Raw genomic sequence first — 11301 nt, 5'->3', positions numbered from 1 at the left:
AGTGAACAGTGGTTTCCTTGTTTTGTTTTGTTTGTCTTCCCCTCTCAGAATAAAGGTAAAAATGAGACAAACCAGAAGCTGCTCACTAATCTCTGACCTACGGCCACTATTAAATCATTGGGTCAGATTGAAAAGACAGCGGCCGACCAAGTTTCCTAAAACACTAACCTCTCTGGCCCTTTATCTCTACACATGGTGCCGTTGTTGCATAACCTGCTAACGTTTCCCTCGATGCTCAAATCTGGCCAATGAGAGTCCCCTCGAGTTGGTTCTTATTATCAGAGCAAAACATCCTGGGCTTACCTTGTCCTTTGGCTGCCCTGGACCTGGAGTCAGGAACTTCTTTTTTTTTTTTTTAAGATTGTATTTTTTTTTTTTTAAGATTGTATTGGAGTCAGAAACTTCTTGAGCATCCTCCCCCTACCAATGATGCTTACAGATCAACGTCTGTACACTAGGTATGCCTCTTGCTGCTAATGTCTCACAGCTTCTAGATTCTTCCAATAGACAGAGCTAGAGAGAACAGAGACGTTTTAAAACATCATCTCAGGCTGACACCTCTTGGCAAAGATCATCGGTGGACAAGAAAACCCACGGCCTGAGAAGTTGTGGAGAATACGATATTCGCGTAGCCTCAAATCATCACCACTCGGACAACCCTACTGATGGCGAAGGGAAGAGGTGCCTTCCCCACGGAAGGGTCAGCGGACACCGCCGGAGCCAGGTGCACCCACCCCACCGCGTCAGCAATGGGACAGTCTCCTCCAGGGGCCTTCCTGATACGACACAATGGGAAGCCACACCGCCGATTCCGTAAACTCGCTAAAGGCATTGAACCATGAATCTTCACAAGTGAAGGATCCTGTTGATTAATACGAATTGTGCAACTGGCCTGGCCTCTTCTTAAAGTTCCTCAAATAAGTGTCCCGGGTGTGGGGTGGGGTTGCGGGGGGGACAGGTAAAGCAGTTTCTTCATCAAAGAAGTAATAGAGACATGACAACCAAGTGAAACATGTGGGTTTTCTATTTTTTTTTTTTAGATTTAGGGTGAAAAGTAAAAGCAAAAAAGGCTATTTGGAGGGCAGCTGAGAAAATCTGGCTATAGACCGAGTATTAGATGATATATATATTTTTTACCTGGTTGATGTGTTGGCTTTGTTAGCCCGGTTGTGTGGGTGGATGCTCTCATTCCGAGGGACACCTGCTGAAGTATTTAGGGGACGAAATGGCATAATGTCCGTGATTTACTCTAAAATGCTTTAGCAAAGTTTACCTAGGAAGGCGAGAAATCAACTGGTAAAACATTTACAGTTATGAATCTAGGTGTGAGATGTTCATGGTGCTGTTCTCTCAACTTTTCCAAAATAAAAAAGTTGGAAGGAAAGTCCAGAGAGGGGATCCCTGGGTGGCTCAGCGGTTTAGCGCCTGCCTTTGGCCCAGGGCGTGATCCTGGAGTCCCGGGATCGAGTCCCACGTCAGGTTCCCTGAATGGAGCCTGCTTCTCCCTCTGCCTGTGTCTCTGCCTCTCTCTCTGTGCCTATCATGAATAAATAAAATATCTTTAAAAAAAAAAAAAAAAGGAAAGTCCAGAAAGTCAAAGTGAATATTTTCAAATGGGGGAAATGCGTATCCATTAGTTAACTTGGAGCAGTAGTAACATTTTGAAGTTGATTCCAGAAGAAGAAGAAAAAAAAAAAAAATATATATATATATACACATATATAAAATCTCACAGAACTATAAGTGATTGATGCTTCTTTTGAGATTAACGTTTTTTAAAAAATCACATATTACATCCGGCCAACATTTATTGAGTACTTGCATGTTCCAGAACTACAATGGGTACTTCCTAAGCAGGGTCAGGGTACAGGTTATGGATACTATTATTTCTGATATAAGGGTGAGGAATAGGATAGGGAGCTTCAGTAATTTGCTTAAAATCCAGTGATAGAGCTGGATTCAGATTCCAGTCCAGAGCCTGAGTGCTCACCATCAAATACTCGATGATCGGATGAGAAAAGCAAACTCCAGCTGCTTCTGTCTCCCACTGACTAGTTAGTTGTCTGATCTTGGGGAAATTACCCAAAGTGAGCATGAAAATTACAAAACGCACATTTGTAGCTCAGTGTGGAAGAGCTAACTGCACTGAAAACCATATGGCATCTAGCATTAAGGCTTGATAGACATCAGACATTAGCAAAGATCACACTCACTGTTTTCATATATCCAGCTCATTTTTACCTATTCCATACAACAATCTTACAAGTTGGATTTCTCCCCTCCTCCCAACAGGAGGCCAAAGGAACCCCGTGTCGAGCCAAGATTCGAACCTAGATCTGTACTAGCGAAGCCCGTGTGCTCTCTACTACACCACCAAGGATTTTTCCAAACACATTCGCACTCTAGCACATTTCCCTAAGTTCTGACTTTTATTCTTCTTTAATTTGGTGAAACAGAATAGACCCCCAAGAGTTCATTATGGTTGCACATCACATATCTCCTTTCCTTTATTATAGAACAAAGAGATATCCATAAACCCTCTCTTTGGTTTTAGATCAAGAGAATTATCTTTCACAACAATATAGCAGTTAGCAGGAGATTTTATAAAGTAAAAATTATAGTGGGAATTAACAATTTTTAGAAGAGCTAGTGCCGGTTTAGCCTTTAAGTCCAAGAATATGCAATACCCATTAAAATGCTTTTAACTTAGAAGCATTTGAAGGCAATTTGGCAGCTTTTATTTTATAAACTTAATAATGAAGGCCAAATAACAATCAAGATTAGAGTCTATAATTAGAAGTTCAAGGTTATCACTAAACATACTTACATCATTGAGATTCAAACTAGGGCAACAGAATCAATAAATGTTTTGGAGATACTCTCTTAGCTGGGAAACAGTACGTGCTTGAAGCGAGAATCTGTGCACTGGCCTCAGTTTATGTGCATACGAGCGCCCTGACCCATTGAGGCCTCTTCACAGAAAAAAAATATGAGGCTTTCATTGTGGTTTTCCTCCAACAAGCTGGAGAAATAATAAAAAACTTTTATGTTTTTTCTTTTTCTCCTTTCGTTTTCAAGACGATATTGTATCACCTGCCTCTTGTGTTCTATCTTCTGTCCAAGAGCTCTTGCTTCCTATTGTGGAAAGAGATCAGAAAGGCTTAGGGATGACAATAGGTACAAGTGTCGGCACATTTGTATTAAAATATCAGTGTCAGTTATTCAAGAAAAAAAAAAAAAACCTGATTCTAGCAATGAAAGCCTCCTTACAGTTCACATAATACCTTAAGGTTGGTGACTCGACACTTCATTCAATACAATCAGCATACATTTTTTTCTTTTCTTAAGATTTTATTTATTTATTAGAGAGAGAGAGAGGGAGAGAGAGGATCTTCAGCAGACTCCCTGAGCTGGGGCTCGATCCCAGAACCCTGAGATCACGACCTGAGCTGAAATCAAGAGTTCGATGTTCAGCCGACGGAGCCACCCAGGCGCCCCTGGCATGCATTTTCTATCTAACACATTTAGGACCTTTATCATCTTGTATCTGGGTCAGGGGGAAAAATCCATCTTAAGGTAATAAGGGCCTAAGAAATGAAGATGACCCGACATTGTGATAGCACTGACAATAAATCACAGATCAGAGGCCATTCTTGTTTCAAAACCTTGTTCCTATGTTTTCAGTCTCCTGAGTTTAACTTCTAGGATAATTAATCAAGTGAAAAGATCTGAAATAATGACCGTTGGCAATGGTTTGTATAAAACTGTCAGGCAAGAAATGGAACTGAAATGCAAATTAATGTCCAAAGTCACTAAGATGTCAGTTAAAAATCACAGAAATCAATCACAATGAAAGGCTCAAATTAGATGGTGATTTACCTGGAAACGCTCCACCTACCATTAGTTAAAAGAGATGTTGGATGTGTTTCCTTACGACTTCTTTCCCCACGCCCGGCTTTTGCTTAGATTTGAATGATGGTTTGTGGTCTCTCCTGCTTCCCCATCGTCTCCCTCTGGTTTCTGCTCCTGGCTGACATCCCTGCTGGGCACAGATGTCCTCCAGCCCCCGTTCTCGTCTGGGCCAGCACATCCCCCCGGCCCCCAACTACCACCCTCCATCACAGGCTTGGATTCAGGTCTCAGTGCCCCTTCTTGCATTCCCAGGACCTCTTTCCATAGATGGAAATCCTGCTAGCAATTACCATGCCACACAGACAACTGTTTTTTAATTTTTTTTTTTAAGATTGTCTGTGAGATTAGAATGTTTCTATTAATTACGGGAACAAATAGCAAAGAGTAGATCAGCTCTCACAGGAAGCAAGCTATTACAACATTTAAAGTAAATTTTTATGTCCAACTTGTTTGCCACTTGGAGAGATCTTATAAGTGTCATTAAATTTAATATTACTGCCTTCTTTATCCCCCATGGAAATTTAAGAATTTATGTCTTCTTTAATCCAACATTTTCTCCACTTTGCTTTTACAAAATAGAATAAAAATCCAAAGCATATCTAATTAATTCCTTATGAATTTACTGTTCATAAGGACTTTCCAGGAGAATTTTTGAAAATGCAGATTTCATGTCCTCCGAGTTTACGTTTTGTGTAAGGACCAGGGTAATTCAGATGCAGGCACCCCTGTGGAGGAATACTTACCTCATTAGTAGGATTGTGAGGTCAAGATAAATATTATCAGATAATCTGATGCTCTAGTAAATGACGATGTGTTGGTTCCTGGCAAAAATTTGAAACTCCTGCCAAGGAAATTGGTCTTAATTAGAATGCTGGTGTGGTGACCATCAGCCATAGAAGAGATTAGAGAGCTCAGTTCTGTAACAAACACAGAAAAGGAATACACACAGGTAATAAATATTCTAAATAAAGTCAACATCATTAATAAACAGTGAGCAAATTAAAACAATATGCGAGCTATTTTCACCCAGTAGTTCATTAGACATTAGAACTCGGTCGTGTCTGCTCCTAGGAAAGATGCAAGGACTTGAGTCCCCATCATACTGGTGTAGGAATCGACTATGGCGGAGACTATGGAAAGGCAATTAGCAATATCTACCGAATGCTAAAGACTCACTGAAGCAGAACCTGCGCGTCTATACAAGGAGGAGACAAGAATGAGCATCATTTCACTACTTGGAAAAAAATGCAATACTGGAAGCCAGTCGTCAACCAAGAGGACCAATAACCAAGGAACATACATGCTATAGAATAGCATGAAGCCTTCATAGAAGAATGTGACAAACATCCATATGTTTCATTTCAAATATGCTCCAAGCCATATTTAGTGAATAAAAGAGTTCAAAGCCAATTAATACGGGACCGTCCCATTTATACAAGGATAGAAACACTTAATACCTCCAAGTAGGCAAGAGAGTGAGTTTACGGGAGGGAAGGAAGATTTTTAATGTGCTTGGTCTTCAATTTTTTTTTTCACCACAAACATATATTCCTGTATCACCTCTGAATGAAAAGTAGGTGGAAGAAAATAAGTAACAAATTCCAAAAATAAGCAGATTTTAAAATGCGGCCAATCCTCACTAATTTTTTTAGGAACCGGGAGGGGTTTTCTTAGGGGCTTGGAGTGTTTTAAAAATGTGTTTTCCTCCTGATTTTTCAAGGGCAGACTCTTCTAAGCTGAGATGTGTTAATAAATAAAATGAAGCCTATCAATAAAAAGTCTGATCCATGGAAAGTCAATTCTAGATAAAGATGTATCATTGTCAGAGCGTTTTTACCTACAGGAATGATGGGTAAAATGTGTGCCTAGAGATCTGAAGAGGGCAAGGGAACCTACAACTCTGAACATATCATGTTCTGTTGGAATATTATGGCTGCCTGTTACATTTTCTTTCTTTCATTTTGGTTTTTATTGCTAAATGGTGTTTATCCAATAACTTAAAAAGTAGCTCGGCTCAGAATTCTAATTTCCTTAAGACCATTTGAAAACAGTGATTTGAGCCTGAGTTTTTCTTGCTTTCAGAAATCCCACAAACTAGGAGTGCCTGGCTGGCTCGGTTGGCTGGCTTGATCTTGGGGTTATAGTTTTGAGTCTCACATTGCACGTAGACATCATTTAAAATCTTTTTTTTTTTTTTTTTTTTTAAAGAAAGAAATCTCAGAAACTAAAAAGTCACCTTAAATGCAATAAGAAATACCTCGATCATTCAGAGTTACAAAGTCTGAATCGGTAAAACCTAATAGTTTCACTATGCTTTGCATCATCATTCCTTTTTTTTTTTTTTAAATAAATTTATTTTTTATTGGTGTTCAATTTGCCAACATACAGAATAACACCCAGTGCTCATCCCGTCAAGTGCCTCTCTCAGTGCCCGCCACCCAGTGATCGAAGATTTGATTTTAAGTCATTGCTCGTTCTCAGGACAGAGGCAAGCTGTACTCTCATCCTATATTCATCGGTGGATTTCACGTTCTAATATTTAGAATCAGCATCAGAAACAGGTACCATGCTCTCCCGGTACACTTCACATTCCAGTTTGTAAAATCTGTTTGCATAACTGGAGGAGCAGCTGGCAGATAGTGTTCGGGCATCTTCCGCACTCTAGGGTAAATACATATCCTATGGCATTTCCATTAGGTAAGCCCCAAGCCCAGTCTATACTAAAAGTAAATGCAACAAATTGATGTAACACATTCCACTGGTTGCCTGCGTGGGCAATCCCGTCTTGCGGTGCTCTCTCCCTGAAAAGCAGAACCAACCCAATATTCATGAACGCTACGCCACAGATAGCAGAGGTCAACACTGGACAAAGAAACCAGTATCAAATCCCACTTCCTAGAACAGTCATGAACTTTGCAGCACACTGGAATCGCCTGGGGAGATTCAAAACCTCCCGGTGCCCAGGAGTCACCCACCCCATACCGACCACATCAGAATTCCCTGTGGCCGGGACATGCGCATCAGTAGTTTCTAGAACAGCCCAAGTGACCCAGAGTGGGCACCAGAGTCCTGAAGAGCACTGAAGGCTTTCAAATCCAAACAGCCGGAGAAGGTAGTGACAACATCACTTTGGATGAACACGGCAGTTGGTATTTTGTTTAAAAAGGAAAAAGAAAAAAAAACCCACAAGCTTTACTGTACTAAATGAAGGCCCGCACTCCTTAAGATTTTGACACCCGTGCCTTGCACTGGGCATGATGGGATCATTAGAAGTTGGAACACCTGTGTGTGTTTTCCTCCCCTCAAATGAGATCAAGGTTCAATTATTTAGAGACCAGAGTCCAAAGACTCTCGGAAGACACGAGGGAGCAGCTTAGGCAGGTGCTTTGCTGTTTTTCTTTCGAACTTACTCAACTTTCTACCTGTTCCGATGCCTCCTGCAGCAGGTGTGTGGCCGCGAGCAGCCACTGAGCCAGGCTCCCACGGCGGTGGACTAAGGATCCGCTGCTGCTGCTGCTTTTATTTTTTTTTTAATTTTTTTAATTTTTTAAAGAAATAGACCTAGAAAGTCTTATGGCCACGAGAGATGTTTAAATATGTGCCATTAGAACAGATTTCAGCCAGTTTTTTCTTTCTTTTTTTTTTTTTTTTTCAGACCACAAGCTTTTCCAAAGTTCAGTGGCTTTTAAGTGTCCCTTTAGGTGTAGAAACCACTGGTTTTGTTGTTTTGTTTCTGTTTGTTTTGTGGAAGAGTTGGAGAGTGGAGTGAGGGGTCTGGGGATCAGCCTAGAATTGTGTGCTCACACTTGAAGCTCCGCAAGGGGGCTTCTTTTTTGTCAAGATGGGGGGCACCCTTGCCTTCCCCAGGAGAGGAGGAGGAGGCCAGGAGAATGACCCTCCTAACCCTTCTGTTCTCATTTTCCACTCAAATTGACTACAACTGATTTTGCTTGAGGAGTGATCAAGAACTAGTGAAATGCAGAGGGGATAAAATCCCAGAAGGGAAAATCCAGGACTTGGGAGGGGTGGCAGGAGTCAGGACTAGCAGGCCTGACTGTGCCCACCCTCTTCCTCCTCTTCCTCCCTTGTGGTCTCAGGCCTGGACTCCGGAGCACCAGCCTCTGGTCTCCCAGCCGTGTCCCCACCTCCCTGCAGGGACCTGGGAAGTCTTCAGCCCTCTGTGGGCTTGTTCTCCTTGTTGGTGAACTTGCTTGGGTCGGGCCGCTTGAGCTAACTCATTGAAGGCACTGGCTGGGGTTGGTCTGGAGGAGCGGAAAGTGAACAGGGCACTTTACGTTCGCTGTTATGAAATTACTTCGGTCTGTGGGCAGTTCTCCTAACTAGCTATTTGCAATAATCAGTGGTGGCCTTGGACGCTGAATGGGTTTAAGTCCTAGAGCTTTTTACTTTTGCATCCAAATGACCCTGAGGGAAAGTGTCAACTTGTTGCTTGTGTTCTCCAGCTCATCCTGGGCTTTGTACCATGTGGCTAGGATGACATGCTGGCACATACATCTTCCCATGACCTCTTTGAGTCAGTATAAAAACTTAGGCGTTAGGAATACCTTACGTGGTTTAAGGACTCTTTGTTGAGGGTTGGGTCTCTGGCCCGAAGGTGAGTTTGGACTTCCTGTTTTAAAAATCCATTGAAAATGCCTGAAGACTAGTCTTTCAGCTTGGTTGTTTTTTTGTTTGTTTGTTTTTAATGTTTGTTAACTACATTTGGTGTCCTCGCTATTAGGGGATACCTACAGACTGGAGTTGCTTTGGTTTCAGCAACACTCAGTGATAGGCTAATCCAGATGAATCTAGTTGAAAAAAGCAACTTCTCATCATCCAAGAAACAGTTTAATGGGATCAATCAGTGGCCATGATTATAAATTCTGAAGCCTCAAGGTCAACTGACACATCTTTCCTTCCCACCTGCTCCTTCCCCAGTTTTTCTAACTGAAGTGTAATGGACATAACATTAATTTCAGGTGTCCAACATCATGAGTCTATATTTGTATATATTGCAAAGTAGTCACCATAGGTCTGAGGGACATCCAGCACCGTATGTAGTTACCTTATATAGTTTTTATTCTCATGATGAGAACTTTAGCAACTTTCAAATACACAGCCCAGTATTAACTATAGTCACACACACCTCCCCTAGACCCACTAATCTGTTGCCTGAATCCATGAGCTCTTCCGTCGCTGCTTTTAAGATGCCACATATAAGTGAGATCATATATAGTTGTCATTCGCTGACTTCTTTCGCTTAGCATAACGCCCTTGAGGTTCATTCAAATTTCCACAAATGGCAAGGTTTCATTCTTTTTCTATGGTTGAATAATATTCCATCATGTGTATGTGTATGTGTATTTATCCACACAACCACTAAATGGACACTCAGCTGGCTTCCATAGCTTGGCTTGTTATAAATCGGCTACGAACATGGAGTACATCTATATTTTTGAGTCAGTGTTTTCATTTTCTTCGGATAAATCCCTATTAATGGAATTGCTGGATCAAAAGGTAATTCTATTTTTAATTCTTTGAGGACCCTCCATACTGTTTTCCACAGTGGCGGCACCAACTTGCGTTCCCACCGACAGTGCATGAGGGTTCTTTTTTCTCCACATCCTCATTGACACTTGTTATTTCTTGTCTTCTGATAATAGTCATTCTGACAGGTGTGAGATGGTATCTCATTATGGTTTTGGAACGCATTTCTCTGATGATTAGGGATGTTGAGCACCTTTTCCCATCGTAGTCTCTTGTGATCCTTTGTATTTCTGTGGTATCAGTTGTAATGTTGCCTCTTTCATTTCTGATTTTATTTCTTTGAGTCCTCGTGTTTTTTTTTTGTTTGTTTGTTTGCTTCTTAGTCTAACGAAAGGTTTCTCAATTTTATCTTTAAAAAAGCTCTTAGTATCATTTTTTTCCTTCTATTTTTAAGTTCCTATGGTTTAGAAGCCACTAATTTATGAACTCTATGCCTTGGGAAGAAAATCTTGTGAAGTCAGCATACAGCAATATTAATAACAGTATTAGTGTGTGCATTCCCTCTCAGGCCATAAATTTCTCCAGTACAAAGTCATTTAACTGGTACTTCACTAGAGCTTTCTATGATGGTTCTCTTCAGCTAATAAATCATGATCATGTTAAATCCATTTTAAACCCTGCCTTTCAACTAAGTTCTATAGTTCATCCTCAATTCGGCTCTGTTTTGAGGGACTAGAGATGGGAGGGATTAAAAAAATCCACGTATTATTACTTTTTCAAATTTCCCTTTCAGTGGTTAACTTGCTATCAAAACCTCTATTGAAATTAGTCTCTGTCTTGGGTCTTGACACCCAGGTTATGAAAGACTCCCAACACAAGAAATACCCTAGGCTTTCCCCTCACTGCTATCCTTTACAGGCAAGCCCAGGAAAGTCAAGGCCTAAACTCCAGTTTCAGAGTCCAAGTCTTTCACAAATCCATTCCAAGATTAAGGTGCAAACATCAATACTTCTGCTACTTCACCTGAAGTAGACCCAAGCTCATGGTGGTGGCTCCCAAACTTGTTCCCATTGGAACTTAGGTGACTCTAAAGTGGTTACCACGCCCTAGATTGTTCAGTCACAGTTCCTAGGGGTGGGTCACAGGCATTTGTAGTTCATGAAGTTCCTCAGGGGATCTCATTGTGAAGACAAAATTTGGGAACCACTCATGAATGGCATCCACTGACCTCAAGCTAGATGAGGCTATTGTCCGAGTTTCAGTCTAGGTGGTTTCACTTCACCTCCCCCTGGAAAGGGATATTCTCTAATAATGAAAATATCTATTTTATGGTCAACTATGGAACAAGCGAGGCCGGAGAGCTGTCTCTGGTTACTTTATCTCAAATGAATGTCAACTACAAGAAAGTAAAATTTCTTTTTATGAAAGTTTGGAAAGGTCAAGCCATCCATCAAGGTCTTAAAGCCATCTAGTCTTTATATAGGACAAATAGCAAAATGCATGAGATTATTTTATGAAAGAAAATATTTTAATATATGTTTAACACTGTGATTATTCCTGTTTTTGATTTAAATTTGTATTTATGTAATTAAGCAATAAGAACAAATGTAAATCAGGAAATAATTTTTGTTTAAATTTTAGGAGTTAATTTTCAGCTAATTCTTTGTAACTCAATAATAAAGCTCTTATCACGTTTAAATAGTCCCGTTATGGAAAAATATGTAATTACTGAACCTTTTGGTATATTTATGAATATTATGAATAATGGCATATCCATGCAAGTGAAAAATAGCAGAAGGCTTTACTGATTCATTCAACAAGTCCTTAGTGAGCAAATACTGTACTGCAAGCCCGGAACTGAGTGCTGTGGATAGGAAGATGAGCAAGATTTTTGTACTCTGG

General features: G+C 40.7%; 1 long non-coding RNA gene across 8 annotated transcripts; it reads right to left on the bottom strand.

The window, feature by feature from the left end:
• Positions 1-393: 393 nt before the first annotated feature.
• On the bottom strand, positions 394-10519 carry LOC140619802 (uncharacterized). Of its 8 annotated transcripts, none has more exons than XR_012019588.1 (6): positions 10423-10519; positions 4656-4829; positions 3899-4039; positions 2828-3135; positions 1138-1273; positions 394-513 (listed from the first exon to the last, which is right to left on the bottom strand). It is a non-coding gene; the product is annotated as an uncharacterized lncRNA (long non-coding RNA). The 8 variants fall into 8 exon arrangements; XR_012019591.1 differs by having other exon boundaries at positions 1138-1204; XR_012019592.1 differs by having other exon boundaries at positions 1138-1201.
• Positions 10520-11301: the final 782 nt, after the last annotated feature.

This window comes from Canis lupus, chromosome 27 (assembly GCF_048164855.1).
Source record: "Canis lupus baileyi chromosome 27, mCanLup2.hap1, whole genome shotgun sequence".
NCBI classification, from domain to species: Eukaryota; Metazoa; Chordata; class Mammalia; order Carnivora; family Canidae; genus Canis; species Canis lupus.
Note: the sequence above shows the minus strand (reverse complement) of the source record. Positions and strands in the feature narration are given on the sequence as shown.